Source organism: Cololabis saira, chromosome 16, assembly GCF_033807715.1.
Source record: "Cololabis saira isolate AMF1-May2022 chromosome 16, fColSai1.1, whole genome shotgun sequence".
Classification (NCBI taxonomy): Eukaryota; Metazoa; Chordata; class Actinopteri; order Beloniformes; family Belonidae; genus Cololabis; species Cololabis saira.
Window position 1 is genome coordinate 3,479,351 of NC_084602.1, and position 23,710 is coordinate 3,503,060.

A 23,710-nucleotide genomic window follows, 5' to 3' on the forward strand; every position below is an offset into this window, starting at 1 on the left:
ATCCTCTGTAAAATTGTGATTTTATTCATAAATGTAAAATAAAAACGATAATGTTCCCTGTTCTCTTGGTGATGCCTTTTAAGGGGGTCTTTAGATTTTGCCTGGATGTACAACAGCCCTCCTCCCTCCCTCTTCTGTATTTTTCATCCTTGATTCTCTCCTCTCTTCTTTCACTTTGTCATCTTCTGCCTTGAAACTTGTGAGAGGATCACGTTTCTCATCTGTCTTTGAAAAAACATGTGCCGTCTCTTTGAAAAAGTCTTTTTTTCCTCCTTCCAGGTGTCCCCCACTCCCACTCTCCACTCTCCCATCTACTTCCCTCTCTTTGATCAGTCCACTGCACGATGCTGTTGCTACAGTCTGTCTGCGTCACACGCAACGACTGACATCACATATCCACCAGTCTGGGGATGAACTGGCTGAAAACAAGTCCTCCTGCATGAGAGACATCTTTTAGCTTGATTTTATGGTGTTCATATGCACATCTACACATATGCATATCTGCTTATCTGCTCATATGCATATCTGCTCATATGCACATCTGCACATCTGCTTATCTGCACATCTGCTCATATGCACATATGCATTGAGTAACTGTATTCATCAAATCAATGAGTGGAGGTGCCAGAATTTTCTCCAGCTAAATGCAGAAAAGACAGAGGTGATCATTTTTGGCCCTAAAAATGAAAAAACTTATTCATGCATTCATTTTCAGTGGGTTGGATTATTGCAATGACATCTTTACAGGCCTTAACAAGAAATCTATCAGGCAGCTGCAGGTGATCCAGAACACTGATCCAGAGTCCTTACAAACACCAGGAAACTGGACCATATTACACCAGGAAACTGGACCATATTACACCAATTCAATTCAATTCAATTTTATTTATATAGCGTCTAATACAACAGAGTTGTCTCTAGACGCTTTCCAGAGACCCATACCCAGAACATGACCCCCGAGCAGTTATTACATAAACAATGGCAGGTAAAAACTCCCCTAGTGGGAGAAAAGACACCAGGAAACTGGACCATATTACACCAGGAAACTGGACCATATTACACCAGGAAACTGGACCACATTACACCAGGAAACTGGACCATATTACACCAGGAAACTGGACCATATTACACCAGGAAACTGGACCACAATACACCAGGAAACTGGACCATATTACACCAGGAAACTGGACCATATTACACCAGGAAACTGGACCACAATACACCAGGAAACTGGACCATATTACACCAGGAAACTGGACCATATTACACCAGGAAACTGGACCATAATACACAAGGAAACTGGACCATATTACACCAGGAAACTGGACCATACTACACCAGGAAACTGGACCATATTACACCAGGAAACTGGACCATATTACACCAGGAAACTGGACCATATTACACCAGGAAACTGGACCATATTACACCAGGAAACTGGACCACATTACACCAGGAAACTGGACCACAATACACCAGGAAACTGGACCATATTACACCAGGAAACTGGACCACATTACACCAGGAAACTGGACCATATTACACCAGGAAACTGGACCATATTACACCAGGAAACTAGACCATATTACACCAGGAAACTGGACCACATTACACCAGGAAACTGGACCATACTACACCAGGAAACTGGACCATATTACACCAGGAAACTGGACCATATTACACCAGGAAACTGGACCACATTACACCAGGAAACTGGACCATATTACACCAGGAAACTGGACCACATTACACCAGGAAACTGGACCACATTACACCAGGAAACTGGACCATATTACACCAGGAAACTGGACCATATTACACCAGGAAACTGGACCATATTACACCAGGAAACTGGACCATATTACACCAGGAAACTGGACCACATTATACCAGGAAACTGGACCACATTACACCAGGAAACTGGACCATATTACACCAGGAAACTGGACCACATTACACCAGGAAACTGGACCACATTACACCAGGAAACTGGACCACATTACACCAGGAAACTGGACCATATTACACCAGGAAACTGGACCATATTACACCAGGAAACTGGACCATATTACACCAGGAAACTGGACCATATTACACCAGGAAACTGGACCACATTACACCAGGAAACTGGACCATATTACACCAGGAAACTGGACCATATTACACCAGGAAACTGGACCATATTACACCAGGAAACTGGACCATATTACACCAGGAAACTGGACCATATTACACCAGGAAACTGGACCATATTACACCAGGAAACTGGACCACATTACACCAGGAAACTGGACCATATTACACCAGGAAACTGGACCATATTACACCAGGAAACTGGACCATATTACACCAGGAAACTGGACCACAATACACCAGGAAACTGGACCATATTACACCAGGAAACTGGACCACATTACACCAGGAAACTGGACCATATTACACCAGGAAACTGGACCACATTACACCAGGAAACTGGACCATATTACACCAGGAAACTGGACCATATTACACCAGGAAACTGGACCATATTACACCAGGAAACTGGACCATATTACACCAGGAAACTGGACCATATTACACCAGGAAACTGGACCACATTACACCAGGAAACTGGACCACATTACACCAGGAAACTGGACCACATTACACCAGGAAACTGGACCATATTACACCAGGAAACTGGACCACATTACACCAGGAAACTGGACCATATTACACCAGGAAACTGGACCATATTACACCAGGAAACTGGACCACATTACACCAGGAAACTGGACCATATTACACCAGGAAACTGGACCATATTACACCAGGAAACTGGACCACATTACACCAGGAAACTGGACCATATTACACCAGGAAACTGGACCATATTACACCAGGAAACTGGACCATATTACACCAGGAAACTGGACCATATTACACCAGGAAACTGGACCACAATACACCAGGAAACTGGACCATATTACACCAGGAAACTGGACCACATTACACCAGGAAACTGGACCATATTACACCAGGAAACTGGACCACATTACACCAGGAAACTGGACCATATTACACCAGGAAACTGGACCATATTACACCAGGAAACTGGACCATATTACACCAGGAAACTGGACCACATTACACCAGGAAACTGGACCATATTACACCAGGAAACTGGACCATATTACACCAGGAAACTGGACCATATTACACCAGGAAACTGGACCATATTACACCAGGAAACTGGACCACATTACACCAGGAAACTGGACCATATTACACCAGGAAACTGGACCACATTACACCAGGAAACTGGACCACATTACACCAGGAAACTGGACCATATTACACCAGGAAACTGGACCACATTACACCAGGAAACTGGACCATATTACACCATATTACACCAGGAAACTGGACCATATTACACCAGGAAACTGGACCATATTACACCAGGAAACTGGACCACATTACACCAGGAAACTGGACCATATTACACCAGGAAACTGGATCACATTACACCAGGAAACTGGACCATATTACACCAGGAAACTGGACCATATTACACCAGGAAACTGGACCATATTACACCAGGAAACTGGATCATATTACACCAGGAAACTGGACCACATTACACCAGGAAACTGGACCACATTACACCAGGAAACTGGACCATATTACACCAGGAAACTGGACCATATTACACCAGGAAACTGGATCACATTACACCAGGAAACTGGACCATATTACACCAGGAAACTGGACCATATTACACCAGGAAACTGGACCATATTACACCAGGAAACTGGATCATATTACACCAGGAAACTGGACCACATTACACCGGTCATGAAATCACTACACTGGCTTCCAGTGAGTCAAAGGGTAGAGTTTAAAATCTTACTGCTGGTCTACAAAGACCTGAATGGTCTTGGACCAAAATACATGCTGGATCTGTTGGTTCCTATGAAGCTCCCAGACCCCTGAGGTTCATCTGGATCTGTTAGTTCCTATGAAGCTCCCAGACCCCTGAGGTTCATCTGGATCTGGTTTGTTGTGGTTCCAGAACCAGAACAAGCAAGGTGAGGGTTCAGTTATTCTGCTCCTCACCGGTGGAACAAACTTCCTGTAGACCTGAGGTCTGCTCCAACTGTAGATCCTTTAAATCAGGATAAAAACATTACTGTTTACTGAAGCGTACTCCTAAATTAAATACTTACCTGCTGGACTCTACTGCTCTTATTTTTAACAATTTGTGCTTTTTATTATTTTACCTCTTTTCTTACAATTTTATTTCATTTTATTTGTTCTTATTTCTATTTCCCTTCTAATTGACTTGTTTCTGTTTAATTATGTCTTGCTGCTTTTAATGTTGATGTAAAGCACTTTGAATTACCTTGTGTTGAATTGTGCTATATAAATAAACTTGTCTTGCCTTGCTCATGTGCACGCACATCTGCACATTGCAGCCAGGATGACAAAATGAAACCAAGCCACCGTGCCGCCCCTATATATATATATGTACAGCTCTTGGGGAGACCTCAAGGATCCACCAACATGCTCGAAACGGAGTAGGAATGAAGGAAACACTTATCCAGTCCTGCCCCTGAATCATATACACTGACATATAACAAGACGAGTTTCAATAAGCTTACTTATAAAACACGCATACCTACTTTAATAACTGTTCTTTACAGTGATATAATACTCAATTATATGTATATATAAATATAGTAAAAATCAAACAAATCAAGGCAAACAAAAACAAAACAAACACCCAGCATTTAGTTGTGCTACTATGTATGTATGTACTAATAGAAGTAATTATAATGCATAATTACATTATCATTACTTTACTATAAGACTACAATATAATAGAGAACAATAGACAGCAATGGTATAACAATATACTTGAATAACTATATAAGAGCACGGATACACGTTCTGAAAGCTGCACCTAAACATCCTGGAATGGCCAGGACCAGGCGTCTCTGCAGAACCTCACGTCCTCACGTCCTCCTTGTCCTATCGAGCTGCGGTGCTTCAGCCCAGTCCCCTGAGATCCATGGAGCCATTTCTGGTTTCTGGAAACCAATATTACGTATCGTGTTCGTTGCTCAGCCAAAGTGTCCCTGTGTGTCTGCATGCCGCCACCTGATGTTCATGTTATGTGAGTCTTGTATGTAATATAAACACATTGTATATTTTATATAATAATCCCAGATATTTGAAGTTATAAAACGTTCACCTTAGTGTCTATATAGAAACAAAAAAGAGAGAAAAGAAGGAATCCAGCGACTCGTGCCCAAACCACAGAATGAGAGCGTGATAGCCAAACTCCACAGGACAAGAATAGTTTCCTGTAGGAGTCAAACCTGGCTCTCCAGGTGAAAACCTGATCTTTCAGATCCCTCTCAGCTACATCTGAACTCTTTTTGTATCGTTTGATGCGTGACCCGAAGTCAGTTGCACGTATGTCAGAAAAGGGAATAAATACATAAATAAAAAGACTTGGACTGGGTTCAGGTTTCTTCTTTGTCGACTTCTGGTCTGTCAGGTGGCGGGGTTGTGCCCTCCCTCCTCCACTGCAGTTGCAGTTCAGGTAAAGCCTTGTTTTCACTTGCACACACACAGTTAAGCTGCTTTCACATAGAGGGCACACAGCGGCAGCCGCCACCGGCTTTCCCATTCATTGTGTATGTGCTGCTGCCGCGCAAGGGCGCAGGGTCTGCCGCCGAGGTCGGCAGCGCCAACAGGGTGCGCGCCGCTGAGTTTGCGCGGCGGCAAAGGGTTTTGCAGAGACGACACAAGGTGGGCGCAAGTGGGAGCAGAGCAGTGCGCGCCTGCGCACATCGCGTACATATTTGTTGCAAGTTGCTTGGTGACCGAAAAAACGTTTTTCCGGTCTGGCGCCGTTTTCCCACTCGTTTGGACGTACAGTAGCTACAGCTCGGTTTGCAAAATGCATCTGTCCTGGTTCAAAGAACAGCCCTGGCTTTAGTTCTTCTTCTGAGGAGGAGGAGGAGGAGACGAGCAGCAGGAAGGAGGGGATGGGTCCATGAAATCCTCATGAAGACAGGATTTGGGGGAATACAGGCTCGATCAGGAGCTACAGCTCCATGATGGCCAGGTCTACTTCAGGCTGAATCATATTTTATTAAAAAACCTTTCTGAACTATGTTGTTGTTTTTTAGCTCATGTCAGTCATCTAGATTTTGATACTGAGTGGACATGTAGTAAAGTATGTGCTTCAGTTTGCAAAAGTATTGACACGTGGTCTTTTCATAACCATATATTGATAAATGATTCAATTGATCCTGATATGATGCATGGAAATGCTATATTATATTTTAAATTAACATTTTATTGTTAAAAGAGCAAAGGAATATCACATTTCTACCACTTTTAAACACACCAGGTATGTCCAAATTCTGGGAGATTTCTCTTCACTGTTGTCCCTTTTTATTGATGTCCTGATAGGCCTGTAGTCTCATCCCACACTCCTCACACAGACTCACAGCCAAGATCATTCTTTCTTCCATCTTGATCTTCTCTGATCTACAAGCTGCAACTTTTTTTTCTCCCTCCAGCACCTTCTCCCCTATTGGAAACCGCCGAGATGCCGTCACAGGGCGCACGGTGAAAATAAAAAATTTCCAATTCACAGCGGCAGCTTGCGCCGTCTTGCGCCCTTGCTGGCGTGGCAACTCGGCGGCAGCTCAGCGGCGTGCGCCCACTTGCGCCCTTTGCCGCCGCTCAAACCGGGCGGCATGCACCCTGTTGCGCGCCGCTGACCTCGGCGCAAAGCCCTGCGCCCTTGCTGCGGCGGCAGCACATACACAATGAATGGGAAAGCCACATAGTTCAGAAAGGTTTTTTAATAAAATATGATTCAGCCTGAAGTAGACCTGGCCATCAAGGAGCTGTAGTAGCTCCTGAACGAGCCTGTATTCTCCCAAATCCTGTCTTCTCATGAGGATTTCATGGACCCATCCCCTCCTTGCTGCTGCTGCTGCTCGTCTCCTCCTCAGAAGAACTAAAGCCAGGGCTTTTCTTTGAACCAGGACAGATGCATTTTGCAAACCGAGCTGTAGCTACAGTACGTCCAAACGAGTGGGAAAACGGCGCCAGACCGGAAAAACTTTTTTTCGGTCGCCAAGCAACTTGCAACGAATATGCGCGCTGCTCTGCGCGCTGCTCTGCGCGCTGCTCTGCGCGCTGCACTGCGCGCTGCACTGCGCCGAGTCTGCTCCCACCCCGGCGGTGTGCCGCGTTCTATGTGAAAGTAGCTTTACACAGACATACACACCTGCTCACTCCCCTACTGTACATACTCACTCCACAGTTTTGGGGGATAGATAATCACAGTATAAAAATAATTCTAAATTATTTTTATTATTTTTAATAAAAATAAAATATGTTATTAGAATAATACATTTTGTGCACTCAAAGGTCTTAACTGGGATTGTCAACCAGTGGTCCGCGGCCCCCTGGTGGTCCGTGGCGGTATTGCAGGTGGTTCGTGAAATTGGTAAATGGAAAACAATAATAATTTATAAAATATATATGAATTTTTTATTTATTTTCCATTTACTATTCATTTTTGTGAATAATTTACTCATACAAATTATGTCAAATGAGTGAGAGTGAGCGCTCTTGGCTTCCTATTGTTCATTTTTTTTATAGCAAAAGGTGCAAATACAAATAGACACTGATGCAAATGAATAGCCTATATAGGCCCATGCTCTTATTTAAAAGCAAGGTGCAAAATAAAACAAACATTCCCAAAAGCAGTTGGTCCCAGAGTTGCTTCTTGGTTATAATGGTGGTCCCTGGGACAAAACCAGTTGAAAACCTCTGTCTTATACGATGGATGGAGATAAATTAAGCACCGGTGTATTTATCGCCTATTGGATGAGTCAAAGACTGATCTTACATAACCCAAAGCCCAAGAGCTCCTGTCCAGTGTAACATTTATTTCAGTGTCCTATCGATTTATTTCAATGATTATTTATTAAATTAAATACTTATTTATTTATTTAGTTTTGAGTAAAACAGCGCTCCATACTAGGCTGAATCTTAGATGAGACATGAGCTCCTGGCAGATGCTTCCCACGAGGATCAGTGTAATACGGGGTTAAGTGTTCCTAGCTTGTCGTCATACTTTTACCAGTTAAATGTTTCCAGGCTTGAGGGATGAAGGCACCCGTGTCATCTGAAAGGCCGATGGTTCCTGATTCTCTGTATTTTCACTCACCTGCTTCCAGCTAATCCAATCAGGCATTTCTCTAACACAAGGGAACGCTTTTGGAGTGAAAGGTTATGAATCTTTGAAGCCAATTACCTTGCAGACTGCAGAATTATCACGGTTAGTTTCCCGCGGACGGCGAGCGCTGACAGCCAGCCAAAAGAAACAGAGTGGAGAAATTAGCCTGTCAAGACTGTGCTGCAGCTCCAGCGGGCTTACCTGCGGCCCGGCCCACACAGATAAAGCCTCTGATGTTTTGAAAGGTTGTAGCTGAGCCTTATTTTAGTGCCAAGACGAGCACATGCTTATCCTTATTAGTATCTCCTCACTGCTGCTGAAAACACAGGAGGAGACACAGATACAGGAACTGGCAGCCGTCAGCTGAGGACATGCCAACCAATTATCCTGGAAAACACTTTTGATTGGAGAAAAGTAATATGAACAACCCCCACCCCCCTGAATTTATAGCATCACAAAGCTTTAAAAGTTAAAATGCTTTGTGACTCTAATTTCCTTGACCTTGTTTTTATTTTTTTGTCAATCACGAGGTGAAGGTGGATGCAATTTACTGTTGTCTCTGACTGCAACTTTGGTCCAGGTTGCTAGATTCAATACTCCCGTGGCTCAAACAATGCTTTTAGAGTGCAAACATGTCGCATTCTGGGAAAATTGTCTGGAGAAGTCTTCGTTGATGTGATGTTTCATTGTTTTATCAGAAATGTAAAGCAGCAGCCCGAGTGCTGACAGGAATCAGCAGGAGAGACCACGTCTCTCCAGTGTTAGTGTTGCTCCATTGGCTACCTGTAAAATTCAGAATCCAATTTAAAATTGTATTACTTGTGTATAAAGCCCAAAACGACTTAGCTCTGCATTATTTGCAAGACCTGATAGTGCCTTATGTTCCTGGCAGAGCTCTCCGTTCTCGGAGTGCAGGTTTACTCGTAGTATCCAAATGTAGATTTGGAGGGCAGGCGTTCTGCTATCAGGCACCATTACTTTGGAACCAACTTCCAATCTGGGTTAAAGAGGCTGACACCACCTCCACCTTTAAAACTAAACTTAAAACCTTTCTGTTTAGTAAAGCCTATAGTTAGTGTTTAGTAAACCTCTAGCTGTTGTTGGTAAATCTCTAGGTAGTGTAAACTCTAGTGTGTTAGAGTCGCTCCTGTAGTTTCTTGTGCTGGCCCCCCCTTTTCTTCTCTTTTTTCTCTTTTGTACATGGTGCAGCATCCTCTGCCGGTGGCGAAGAGCATCTCTGAATGCACAACACCGGACCCTGCAGCGTGGGAGTGAGAGGGGCAGGGTAACGGCCCGGTCAGGCGGGGGAGAGATTTGTCCGTCAAGACTCCTCTCCCTGGCCCTGCCACTTCTCAACCTTTCCCCGACCCCCGGTCATCCCGTTGCTGCTTCCACCTGCCTGCTGTGCTGCTGATGTCCCGGACCCCCCAGTCTGGCCTTCGGCAGGAGGGTCCCCCCTTATGAGCCTGGTCCTGCTCAAGGTTTCTTCCCTCCTAAAGGGGAGTTTTTCTTGCCACTGTTTGGCTTAAGGTTTTTCTCCCACTAGGGGAGTTTTTACCTGCCATTGTTTATGTAATAATTGCTCGGGGGGTCATGTTCTGGGTCTCTGGAAAGCGTCTAGAGACAAGTTTTGTTGTATTAGACGCTATATAAATAAAATTGAATTGAATTGAATTGAATTGAAAATGAAAACATTGTTCAGTAGTTTTTATTTCTTCCTTCAAGATGTTTGTTGTATTATTCATGTGAGAACAGCTGTGCAGCCTCGTGGTATCTGATTACATCAGGGAACGAAGCCGGGAGATCATTTTACTGAACTCAAATCCAACTCAAAGGGTTTTTTCCAGGTGATTTTTGCAGAAGTCATTTTGGTATCGAAACCACACGGAATATCAAGTAAAACTCAGATCCAGTCCAGCGTCAAAAACTGATGAAGGAGATGTGGTATTCAGTGAAGAAGAAAGGTTCATAAAGATAAACTTTCTCTGTGACATCACAGCATAAACCACTACTGAAAAGGTTCCTTTCCATGTTTTTCTCATTTTTAGTCAATTTTGGTGTTCAGAGGAGAGAAAATACTTTTTTCTTTCCTTTGACGTCAGACAGCCTCATTTACACCATCTGAAGAGTCCCAAAGTTTGAGAAATGTATAACACAATAATTTAACGTCTGTGCTGAGAACGAGACTCAGACAGATAAAGTCAGGCTCTGAAGTTTGGAGCCCCGTTTCCGGTTCAGACGTTTCATCTATCAGTTCGGTAAAATCAATCCCACCACATCTTAAATTAGGACAATAGTTTGATAATAAACAACGAATTACAATCTTTCAACCCTGATCCGTCAATATGTTAGCGAGTTTGATGAGTCCTATCAAATCACTCTGTCAGGTGTTTGTGTTAACACACTGGGAGTGAGGAAAGACATCAGCAATAAGAGAGAGAAATGCCTGACATCTACAGAGCTGACACGTGTTATAAAAACATCTGGAATCCGCAGCTGCAATTTTGTGACGGTACAGTTTGGAAAAGACAGCACATGTTCCTCCTCAAAAACAACCGAACAGCTTTGGCTTGCAATGCTGGATTAACAAAATTGTTTGGCTTTAGCTCACAGCGACACGTTTAGCCAGAAGCGAACACGATATATCCAAACAGAGATTTGGTACTAGCTACCCAGCACACTTTTGGCAGGTTGATCATTTGGACTACCACAGCTTCCTAGCTGGCCAGATGTGAAGCCATCTGTCCAGCAGCTAAAATTTGGCTGCAAGTTAGGTCCAAGTTGATGTTTGCACTTGAACTCCAAGTGCAGAGAAGTGGCTTCAAGGATGTAGAACGGGGGAAAATGAGAGAAAGGAGGGGAAAGTTGTGTTGGCGGTGCTGATGAGGTCAGGGGTTATGATCAGAATCAGAATCAGAAATAAGTTTATTGCCAAGTTTGTTAGACACAAACAAGGAATTTGTTGTGGTGATTGGTGCAATACAAAGAGCAAATATATAATGAAAAGAGAAAATGTACAACATGAGAGAAAATGTACAACATGAGGTTTAAAGGAGCTTGAGGCCGGATTGAGGCAGAATTTATAAAAAAAATGTGTATACGTTTTAAGTTTTCTAGTAATAATCTCAGATGAAGCGTTCCAAACCCAAAAGAATGATTCCTCTAGTGTATCTCTCCTTTGCCTTGAACAGGCTGTGTGCTGCAAAATGTGCTGCAATTCGGTCCCGAATTTCCCGCGCTGGGCTGCGGATGTGACGTCACATGACGCTGCATGCACGTTCTCCCCGTTCTCCCGTGCCGGCTTCAATGTTGGCTGCAGTACCCCCAACGACCGTCGTGGTGAAGGGTGGCGCTAGAGAGTCTCATTTTTTAAAAGGAGCCTCAAGCTCCTTTAAAAGTGCTGGATATGAGTCTGTACAAAGTTGAATTAGGATGTGCGTTAAAGTAACGCATAAGGTCAGGATTGGAATCTTTACGTTAATGTAACGTAGAGTGGGATGGGGAGGCAGTCCGTGGTGATGGACCGCAGCCTCCTGCCAGAGGGAAGAGTCTGGAACACTTTGTGTCCGGGGTGGGAGGGGTCTGCTGCAATCTTTCCTGCACCTTCAGGTCCTGGAGGCTTCAGGGTCCTGGAGGCTTCAGGGTCCTGGAGGCGTGCAGAGACAACTTTGTTGTAATAGACGCTATATAAATAAATTTGAATTGAATTGAATTATGTTTTAGGTTGTGTCTAATGTTTTAAGCATTGATGTAATGTTTGGAAAAACAATGACATGACAGGCTGCCATCGTCTTTTATTAAATGTCTTTAATCCTAACAACACTATTGTCCATTATTTAAAAAAAGAAAGAAAAAAAACAGCACAGTCATGATCTTTAGTTGCTTCATTAACAGGCCACAGATGTTTTTGTGCTGCAGCTGTGAGGTGAAGCTTGTGCTGTGGCGTCTCCCTCCCGTCTCCCTGGCCGCTGACTGCTGCCTGGCGGGGATTAAGTGCTGCCAAACACTGGGGTAGAGTGGCATGGTGTGACCTCCTGATGATGTGCTGACATTATTGCTTTACTTCCCGGTGAGTGGGCTGGCATGCTGTGACTTCACCGTCACCCTCATGGATGTTTTATATGTCAGTGGCATTTAAAGCTGATAGGTTGTCAGACTGCAACCAATGAGATCATTTGCATCAAATGCAACGGGGGATGATGGTGAGGTAAAACGGTATTGTACTCATTCTTTTATCTAAAGGGCCCTTTTTTTTCCTTTTTAACCATTTTTCTCGTGCTCATTGTTTCCTCTATTGGTTTAGGAACTATGTTAAATCATCCATGCAATCGTTTTAGTTACTGTTTAATACATTTCAATGGCGTTGCCTTAAAGCTCTTGTACATCTAAATAAGAAGTCCATCAGCCCATAACATCTCACAGGTAGTTAAATATGACCCACAGAAGCGTCCTCTGAATTAGAAACCCTAAAGCCATGCACCTGAGCGCTAAATGACCATGCCTGTACCCTGAAACACAACACAAACGGGCGTTGCACCCAAAAGTGGGCATCTTTTTTTTTTTTATCCCTGATTTTTTTCCCCCCATTTTCATCACCCAGTGCTCCTACTTAAGTCAGTCCTGGGCATTGCTCCCTCTACCAACCCCGGGAGGTCCCTGCACTGAGCTCAGGTCTCCTCCTTAACCTGAGGAGTGAGCAGGCCGCATCTTTTCACCAGACAGGATGGGGCTTCTCCGGCCGGACGTAGCGCGTGGAAGGATCACGTTATTCCGGCCGGATCCTCCCCACCCCATCTGTTCCCCGGTTGGCCAGAGGGGGCAGTAGAGCCCAGGACTGCTGCATGTTTTTGTGAGGGTAGCTCACATTAACTACCCAAGGGAACACGGGGAGAACATACAAACTCCACACAGAAAGGCCCTTTCTCCAACCCCACCCAGGGTGTGGGCGCTGAAGTCATGGGGGAACTAACACGCACTCAGCACTAGGGATGGGAATCGAAAACTGGGCCTTTTTTGCAAATAATTCCCTTATCGATTCCAGTGGGCGCGAATGACGTCACCACACACGTTGCGTAGTTACGCAACGTGTGTGGTGACGTCATTCGCGCCCAGCAGGAAAACATGGGGACAATGCGGCATAAACGCTCAAAAGTTTGGTTACATTTGACCAAAAAGGATGACAACAGGGTGACTTGCAATACTTGCAATGTGGACATTTCAACATAGGGAGGAAACTGTTAGGGCTCGGCTGGGCTTTCCTCCGCAAAGTGGGAGCCTGGAGTGTTTCTAATCAATTAGAAAATGTAAGGAGTTTATTCATGCTGCAGTTTTACTTTGCAGCCACCCAGACAAAACAAGTGGGGCTCCGCTGAAAAATGAGGGCTAGCACGGTTCAGCACCGAACAAATCATGTAACCATAACTGATGCAGTGAATCAGTTTTAATTAAACAAACAAATTACAAGCGAGACTTCTGAATCTGTTACAGCTGGGTGAACAACTGTTCAACACGTGATTAAAAACTGAAGGATAAAACCTGGAAAATAGAATCGAATTTATCTAACAAAATCAACATATGAACTCATCATTGTATGAAGCTTCTTTTTTTTGTACATATATATGCAGGGGATGGGGGGCATCTGCTGCAATCTGAAATAAGAGAAATACAGGAAAACACACTGTAACACGGCGTGTGCTACGGGGTCACAGAGACAGCAGACACCGGGATCTGTTAGGACTTTTTATTGTTTTTCCGTGCACCAACACCACGGTTCCTCCAGAGGATTGTCAGCCGAGCTGCTCTCTCCTCTGCTCCGCTTCTGTCCTTCTCCCGTCTCCAGAGCCCACACCCTACTGAAATACACAGAGAATGATTAGATTCACCTGTGTACCGTCAGCTGTTCCAGCCGCGTCACCTGTGCGCCACTCCCCCGCACTCCCTCTCTCCCCTGCAGACCACGCCCCAATCCTGCACCCTGCCACATACCCCCATCGCCCGACTCAGGCCGGGAACCGTCCGGCCTAGCCAACTCCCCCCCCCCGGAGCGGGAGAGGAAGTCAGGGACCGCCATCTGAGCCCCCGGCCTGTGAACCACTCTGAAATTAAAGGGCTGTAAAGCCAAATACCAACGTGTGATCCGCCCATTGGTATCTTTCATGCGATGGAGCCACTGGAGGGGAGCATGATCCGACCAGAGGGTGAATGGGCGTCCCAGGAGGTAGTAGCGCAGGGACCCGACCGCCCACCGAATGGCGAGGCACTCCTTCTCCACCGTGCTATACCGCCCCTCCCTCTCCGACAGCTTGCGGCTGATGTATAGCACGGGGCGGTCCGTCCCCTCCACCTGCTGGGACAAAACGGCCCCCAGCCCTCTGTTCGAGGCATCAGTCTGCAGAACAAAAGGGAGAGAAAAGTCAGGAGTATAAAGGAGCGGCTCCCCGCAGAGGGCCTGTTTCACCCTCTCAAACACCTGCTGGCACTGCTCCGTCCACTGGACCGGATCTGAGGCACCCTTTCGGGTCAGGTCAGTCAAGGGGCTGGACAGATCGGCAAAGTCCGGAATGAACCGCCGATAATACCCCGCCAGCCCCAAGAACTGCCTAACCTCCTTTTTGGTCTTGGGTCTTGGGCAGGCCGCAATCGCAGCTGTCTTGTCTACCTGGGGACGCACCTGCCCGCCTCCCAAGTGGTACCCCAGATACCGTACCTCCCTCCGTCCAACCACACACTTCTTCGGGTTGGCCGTGAGCCCCGCCTGTCTCAGTGAACCGAGCACCGCACCCACCTGCCGCACATGCTCCGCCCAGCCGTCACTATAGATGATGACGTCATCTAGATAGGCGGCAGCATACGCAGCATGCGGGCGCAGTACTCTGTCCATGAGACGCTGAAACGTGGCAGGGGCTCCGAACAAGCCGAACGGAAGTGTGCGAAATTGGTACAAACCGTACGGAGTGGAGAAAGCCGTGATCTCCTTAGACTCTGGAGACATGGGAATCTGTTAGGACTTTTTATTGTTTTTCCGTGCACCAACACCACGGTTCCTCCAGAGGATTGTCAGCCGAGCTGCTCTCTCCTCTGCTCCGCTTCTGTCCTTCTCCCGTCTCCAGAGCCCACACCCTACTGAAATACACAGAGAATGATTAGATTCACCTGTGTACCGTCAGCTGTTCCAGCCGCGTCACCTGTGCGCCACTCCCCCGCACTCCCTCTCTCCCCTGCAGACCACGCCCCAATCCTGCACCCTGCCACACACACAATGAGCACACAAGCCTTTGGAATCTGCAAGAGAGTAAACAAACAGAGAGGGGAACAGGCAGAGACACAAACAGCAACCATTCCAGGTCTCTAAAACCCGCTGCCACGAGGTAACACATGACTGTTGTGTGCTGCTGACGCCCCCCCCCCCCCCCCACCTCTGGTCATCCCGCTGCTGCTTCCACCTGCCTGCTGTGTGCTGTCGACGTCCCTGACTCCCCCAGTCTGGCCTTCGGCAGGAGGGTCCCCCCTTATGAGCCTGGTCCTGCTCAAGGTTTCTTCCCTCCTAAAGGGGAGTTTTTCCTTGCCACTGTTTGGCTTAAGGCTTTTCTCCCACTAAGGGAGTTTTTACCTGCCATTGTTTATATAATAATTGCTCGGGGGTTTATGTTTATGTTTATGTTTATGTTTATGTTCATGTTGTATTAGACGCTATATAAATAAAATTGAATTGAATTGAATTAACACCCCCATTCCCCACCAGACCAGGAACAGAGCTCCACCGTGACGACCCCCACGCCCCCACTACCCAATTTTGTTGACTGAAGCAGTAAGACATAACATTCTGACATGTGGGATCTGACGTTTACACACGGTTGCTAAAAGTAGGGGATGCTACACAATGGTGAATAAATCGGTGAATTAATAAAGTAAATATCTGTCTGCGGGCAGCACGGTGGCTTGTAGGTTAGCACTGTTGCCTCACAGCAAGATGGTCCCCGGTTCAACTCCCAGGCCCAGCAGGGTGTTTCTGTGTGGAGTTTGCATGTTCTCCCCGTGCTTGCGTGGGTTTCCTCCGGGTACTCGTGTTTCCTCCCACAGTCCAAAAACATGCATGCTAGGTTAATTGATGATTCTAAATTGCCCGTAGGTGTGAGTGTGAGTATGTCTGATTTTCTGTTTATATGTGGCCCTGTGATGGACTGGCGACCTGTCCAGGGTGAACCCCTGCCTCTCGCCTGAAAATGGGCTGGGATAGACTCCAGCCCCGTGACCCTGCAAAAGATAAAGCGGGTATAGACAATGGATGGACAACAGAGATGCCCAGGCTTCCTTCACCCTAGACACTTCCTCCAGCTCTTCCTCCAGCTCTTCCTTCAGCTCTACCGAGGGGAGTCTGAGATGTTCCCGGGCCAGCCGAGAGACATATGGCCCTTTTCCACTAGTACCTACTCAGCGCGCCTCTTCTCGCCACGCCCCCATCTTGCGCTTTTCCACTACGGTGCTCATCCATGACTGTTTCCTACAGCGCTTTCAACCGGCTTTCAACGCGAGCGTCAGGAAGAAAATAGAAGCAGGGTGTCCGACAAATGTTCAGCTCAAAACGGCGCGCCGTGTCGCTGCGGCCAGTTAGGACAGTCCAATAGAAAATAAAGCAATGGAATTGATTTTGTCGCTGACACTCGCTCGCATCGCATGCAGTTAGGACACAGTAACTCCGCCGGCCGGAGCTTCCGCCATTTTTTCGTAGCGGTGTATCGCGTCATTCAGGCAGCCAATCAGCACAGAGCCTCATTATCATAGCCCCGCCCACTCAAAATCCTGCATAGATAATGAGGTTAGAGAATGGGAACATAAAGACATGGTTTAAAGGCTGAATTTCTAATTTATTTAGCAAAAACAATCAAAAGCTTGTTTTTAAGACATTCAAGGCCTGTTTAAAATAAGTATTAGATGCCATAATAGGTCCCCTTTAAGGCTTATTGAATACAAATACCTGTTTCAAGAAGTTTCACACTTACTTTAATATGTTTAGTGACCAACACTACCCAGGCACAGTCCTTTGGGGTTTAAACAAAACTCTTATGGCCCTTTTCCACTAGTACCTACTCAGCCCGAGTCGACTCTCCTCCACTTGGTTTGGTTCTTTTGCACTAGGGCTCTAACGTGAGTCGGGCTGTATCTGACGTCATCACACTACAGACCACCGATTGGTCGGGGGATTGGCCCAATTGCACAATCAAGTACGTCACAGCAGCTTCGCTCCAACCCTCCTACTTCTGATCTGGGTATTGAAAAGAAACTAGGGCAAGGCGAGTCGAGCTGAGTAGGTACTAGTGCAGTGTTTCTCAATCCTGGTCCTCGAGGCCCACTGTCCTGCATGTTTTAGATGTTACCCTGCTTCAGGACACTGTGATACAAGTGGCATGTTTCATCAACAGAGTTGTGCAGGCCTTGATGACAAGCTAATTAGGACCATTAATTAGAATCAGGTGCGATGATGAAGGGAAACATCTAAAACATGCAGGACAGTGGGCCTTGAGGACCAGGGTTGGGAAACACTGTACTAGTGTAAAAGCGCCATTAATGTTATATTACAGACATTTGTTTAGGAGCTTTGGTAGTCCAATGGTGGCCCAATACTTTTAGACCAGAACTTATTGAAAATGTATATAAAATAGTCACTGGTCACGTTACCACTTTCAGTCAGCTTCAGAAGCATTTGGACAATGAAACAGTTGCGACTGCGATGGATTGGAAATAAAACTAACACCAGCGTCTGTCATCATCAGGGGTTCAGTTCCTGGCCTGGCGGTAAGAATGTGTGTGTGAACGCTCTGAATGGCCAACAAGACCTTTTTATGCCTAGCTTTTACTGATGGCTTGATTGCTGACAGAAGCACAAAGATGAGTTCTGAGGTGTTTCAGGCTATACTCCGTTCACGTTAAGCCAGATGTTCTAAAACCGTTGGGACATCGCTCCACATTGCAGACGGGCAGTGACCCTGCACAAACTGCTAACGCAACTTAAGCCTGCATGAAGGCAAAGAAGTGGAATATACTTTAACGGCCACGTCAGCAACCTGATCTCCACCGCCCAGAGCATACTTTTGAGTTACTCAGGAAAGATCCTAGGGCATAAAGGCGCGTGGAGATAAGGTACCTGAAGGTGGTGAAGCATCTCCAGGGAGGAACTGGAGACTTCAGTCATTGGCTGCAAATGATTGACAATTATATTACACCTACCCTCTTTATTCTTATTAAGAGTTAAATTAAGAGCTATCCTTTGTCACAGACCTGTAGTTTATATTTGCTATCTTCTGAAACTATAAAAAAAAGTGCACTTTTTGCTCAACCCTAAAGGACGTTTATTTCCTGTAATAGTTTTTCCTGTAAATATTTCCTCCAGTGACAGATATGGAAAAATCTGTGTATGACCAAGTGCTGAAGTCTGAAACATGAATGCCAGAGTAGATGTTGGGATGTTTTTTATTTTATTTTATTTTGCCAGCAACTTCAAGCATGCCATCTACATCTTAAATGTAATAAAAGCTGTGGATTTCTAAATAAACGTAAATCTGAGCTTGAATTTTCTATACTTGCAGCTTCAGCATCATCACAAATGCAGCATCCGCACTCCTCAGCAGGGGCTCGTGTATAATTCATAACCACAGCAAATACCTGTCAGGCTATTACAACAGACGCAAGCGAGGAAAAGCTGCCCTTAAGGCTTGACTGCAAAGAAATACACCCACTTGCCCCCAATGGCAGTCTGCTGCGAATGAATTAGGGAGGTTTGCTTCTTTTAGAAAGTTAGCCTGAGAAGATATCATCTCTGATTTGCTTTATAGGTGAATGTGTTTCAGATCACTGACTGCCAAGGTGATATAATTAGATAATAGTTTAAATATTAAACTTTAATCAGTCAAGAATAATTTAACGAAAGGTTGGTCATTTTCAGCCTAAGACAAATTTCATGATAAAAAAAAACCAAAAAAAATTGCCGAAACAAAAATAAAATTAAAGCTGCAAGCAGCGATGAACGGGCCCTCGCATCCCTGTGCACGTTCAGGCTGCAGTGGAAGCTTGTATGACTTGCATGTAGATTCTTCAGGCCTGGACATTTAGCAGATGACACCACCCATGACTCTCTATATCAAACCATTCAAAAGTTATAGCAGAGAATAGGAACTATCAGATATCGACCAATCAGAAGAAGGGGCGGGGCTAATTCATGCCAATGAAGGTCAAGGACTCAAAACCCGATGACACCACCCACGAGTCTTTATGTCAAACCATTCAAAAGTTATGGCAGAAAGTAGGGACTATCAAATATGGACCAATCAGATGAAGGGTGGGTGCGCTTTTTGACGCCTAGAGTCGCCACGGTAACGCTTTTGATTGAGAAAAGTAATGTGCGTTGTCGCAGGATGGAGACGCACATTTTGATGTATAACACACCTGGGTGCATGTTACGGTTCGGGCCATATTAACTGCTGAAGGAATGGAATACATTGCGCCAAAATGACACGATTCATTCAAAATGGCCGAATTCCTGTTCGGTTTCGGCCATGGCGCCAAGAGACTTTTCTTTAAGTTGCAACATGATACAGGTGTGTACCGATTTTCGTGCATGTACGTCAAACCAAACAAAGTTTTCTAGGGGGCGCTGTTGAGCCATTAGGCCACGGCCATTAATGCAAACCATTAAATATCACATTTTTCGCCAGGCCTGGCTTGCGTCCAAAATTTGGTGACTTTTGGGGCACGTTTAGGGGGGCAAAAAGGCCCTCCTTTTGTCAGAAGAAAGAAAGAAAGAAAGAAAGAAAGAAAGAAAGAAAGAAAGAAAGAAAGAAAGAAAGAAAGAAAGAAAGAAAGAAAGAAAGAAAGAAAGAAAGAAAGAAAGAAAGAAAGAAAGAAAGAAAGAAAGAAAGCTCTTTAACTTCTCCCATAGATGAGTTGACGAGCTGCAGCGTCTGCCGGAGCCCGGCTCGTCCTTGTGGCCGAGCGGGCAGCTCTTCCTGCCACACGCCGGCCGACTCCGCGCTCCCAGCGCGACCGGGTTGCGGAGGAAAGCCCAGCCGAGCCCTAACAGTTTCCTCCCTTTGTTGAAATGTCCGCATTGCAAGTATTGTCGCCCTGTTGTCATCCTTTTTGGTAAAATGTAACCAAACCTTTGAGCGTTTATGCCGCTTTGTCCCCATGTTTTCTTGCTGGGCGGGAATGCGCACGTTGCGTAACTACGCAACGTGCATGGTGACGTCATTTGCCCCCACTGGAATCGTTTGCAAGAAAGGCAAACGATTCCAAGGAATTGTAACACTGGGAACTTTTTCTCAACAAGAACCGGTTCTCGATTCCCATCCCTATAACCAAGTACATTTGATTGGCAGTACCTTGCTGCTACTTGCTTTCCTAAAATGACCGTAGAAGCATTAAACACGTTTGTGGATTTTCAAATGCTGCTTGTGCACTTTGGACAGAGCTGCTGAGTTATGTTTTGCTGAGGGAAGGCAAACTCTTTTAATGACACAAGATTAAGAGAGGCAGTTCTTTGAATCCTGATACGACTCGGCGTATTTCCATGGGATCTTAGAGGAATTACCATACCACACATCATAATTTAATTTCCCGCTTTCACTGTGGAGCGTGATCCTCCTCCTTCCTCCCTCTTCTTTCCTGCAATATAGTCCTCCTGCCAAGAGTTGTTACACATCTCTACCCCCCTGCCTGCAGCAAAAGACAAAAGTAGTGATGTCAGGAACGATTAGAACAGGGGTGCACATGACAAGCTCTCCTGTCAGAGCTGAAGAGGAGAGCAGACTTACGTGAGAGTCACAAGTCCCAGGAACTAACCTTTTCCTCTTTATCCCCTTTTAACTTGTTACTTACTCTTAAAAGCCACTTCTGGGCATGATCAAGTTGCTGTTTTATCTTTATGTTTACCTCTAGGCTGGGTTATTGTAATGCTTTGCTTTCTTGCTGTACGAGTTGTATGAGCCCCTCCCTGGAGCCTCGGGAGCTGCGTTCCCCCCCCCCCCCCCCCCCGCCCCCCCCCCCCCCATCCCCGGTCACCTGCCTACGTGGATGTCTGCTGTTGCTGCTTCCGCCTGCCTTACTCCGGGGGAAATTGATAACTAAACAGCAGAAAATCAGTCTCATATGATTTGAATTATCCTGCAGAACAGCAAATCTTACTATATCTTACAGAATAACAATTGAAGGAGTGATATCCGAACACAACAAATCAATTTGTGACCAAATCTTGCATGAAATAACAACAACCACTCATTAAAAATCAATCAGGATTTATTTACATACAGGTGTCAAAAGATGATAAACGCAACACCCCAAATAAACCTGATGGCAGAACTTAAGTATTATAAAACAATTAATTAACTAGGAAAACAACAATCAATAAAAAATGAAATGAAAGTTAAATGCATGGAATGAAAAGAAAAGAATCAAATGTAATAATAATAAAGATGATAAAGAACACAATAATGATAACGTACAGTAATACGCATACAGTAATCTCATTAAACATAAGTTCAGCTTTACACCGTTCAAACTGACTGATCGCCCAAACGCCACCTCACGTCTCCTCTGGATTCTGGATCTGCGGGCTCTGTCGGTGGTGACCGGGTTCCTGCCGGGGGTTCCCGGTGTCGGAGAGGTCCGGTTCAGCTTTGACCCCACCGCCGATCGCTTCTGGTATCGGATTTTACGCCCGGCCTGTTAATGCAGGTCCGGAACGGCCCCCCCCCCCGCCCCAGGCTCTCGGGGAGCAGATGCGGCAGCGGCTGCACCGTCGGCAGGAACGTCCGTTCGGTCCGCTGGCTGAAGGAGAGAGAGTGAGCGCTGGGCAGGAAGGGGGCTTTGAGTTCCGCGGGCTGCGTGATGTCACCAGCCCCTGGCAAGTGATTGGGTGCTCCCCGCTTTTGGGCTTGGGGGCTGGTTTTACTGTGAGGGACAGTCCCCCCCCTTTCAGGACCCGCTTCCTGGGGCTCCACTGCGTCTGAAACCCCTTTGTTCCTCCAGGTCTGGCGGGAACCCTGCTGGGTTTTTGGGGGCTATACTGCGCCTGACCCCCCTCCTAGGTGTCGTAAACCCAGGGGGTCTGTTCTCTGGTCTGGAGTCATGCAGTCATAAAAACTCTGGCCCCAGGACGAAACCAAAGTCTTGCTTTCACTTGGAATTCATAATCCTGAAATGTTCATACATTTTATGAGTTCAGAGTTCACATGGGGCGACGCACAACACTGCAAACTTAGGGCCTGATTTACTAAAGGTTTGCGTGCGTAAAAACCTGTGCAAACTTGACATCACCCGCAAACCAAAGTGCCAGCTGATCTACTAACAGCGTGCAAAGACGACTGCGTCTCTGAAATGCGCTAAATAGCACACGCAATTCAGTTAGTACTTTTGCCCTGATGAATAATCAATATGGGGCGTACCCGGCAGAAATCCTAAATACTGGGAGGGGAAGATGCAAATTGGTCCATTTACCACGCGCAATGAGATTTACCAAGCCTGAAAGTAATTGCGCGTATTGTGATTGCGTCTGCATTTAATACGTTCGAAAGGAAGGTGCTAATCTGCTGCTGCTGTTATTGTGGCAAGGAGGCGGCATCCAAAATCAAAGAATACGCAGAGAGAGAATCTCTATTCTGCTGCATGCTATTTTAAAAATGGTTGCACAAGTTTTATTAAAGGCCACTTTTTCTTTAGTTCTTCGCCTTATATCTTGCCACCTTCTCTTATTGTGCCCCCCTCCACTCGCCCACAAGCAGGCCAAGCCTTTGTGCCAAAACTTTGTATTTTATTGATTACTTATCTTATTGAACGTGAAATCATCCTTCGTAAATTACATTTAATTAAAACCCGTGCTTATTAATCACAAAACACAGGTTAAACATCATGACCAAATCCGCAGATGAAATGACATATGGGATGGAAAGGAGGGATGGCAGTTTTACAGGGGGGATGATTTGGACTCTTTAGCGCCGCCCTAGCGGCTCCCTGGAGCTTTTACAAAAAAAATATTTGACCTTTTTTTTTCCTTTTTTTCTTCTTTTTTTTCCTTTTTTCTCTTTCTTTTCTTTTTTTCTTATTTTTTTTATTTTTTTTCCTTTTTTTCTCTTTTTTTCCTCTTTTTTCCTTCTTTTTTTTTTTTTTCTTCTTTTTTTCTCTTGTTCCTTTTTTTTCCTTTTTTCTTGTTGTTTTTCCTTTTTTCTCTTTTTTCTTTTTTTCTCTTTTTCTCTTTTTCTTTTTTTCTCTTTTTTTCTTCCTTTTTCCTATCCTTTTTAATCTCGACATTTCGACTTTTTTCTCGAAATTTCAACTTTTTTCTCAACATTTCTACGTTTTTCTCAGCATTTCCACTTTTTTCTCGAAATTTTCTACTTTTTCCTCGACATTTTGACTTTTTTTTCGACATTTGGACTTTTTTCTCGAGATTGTGCTTTAACATTAATC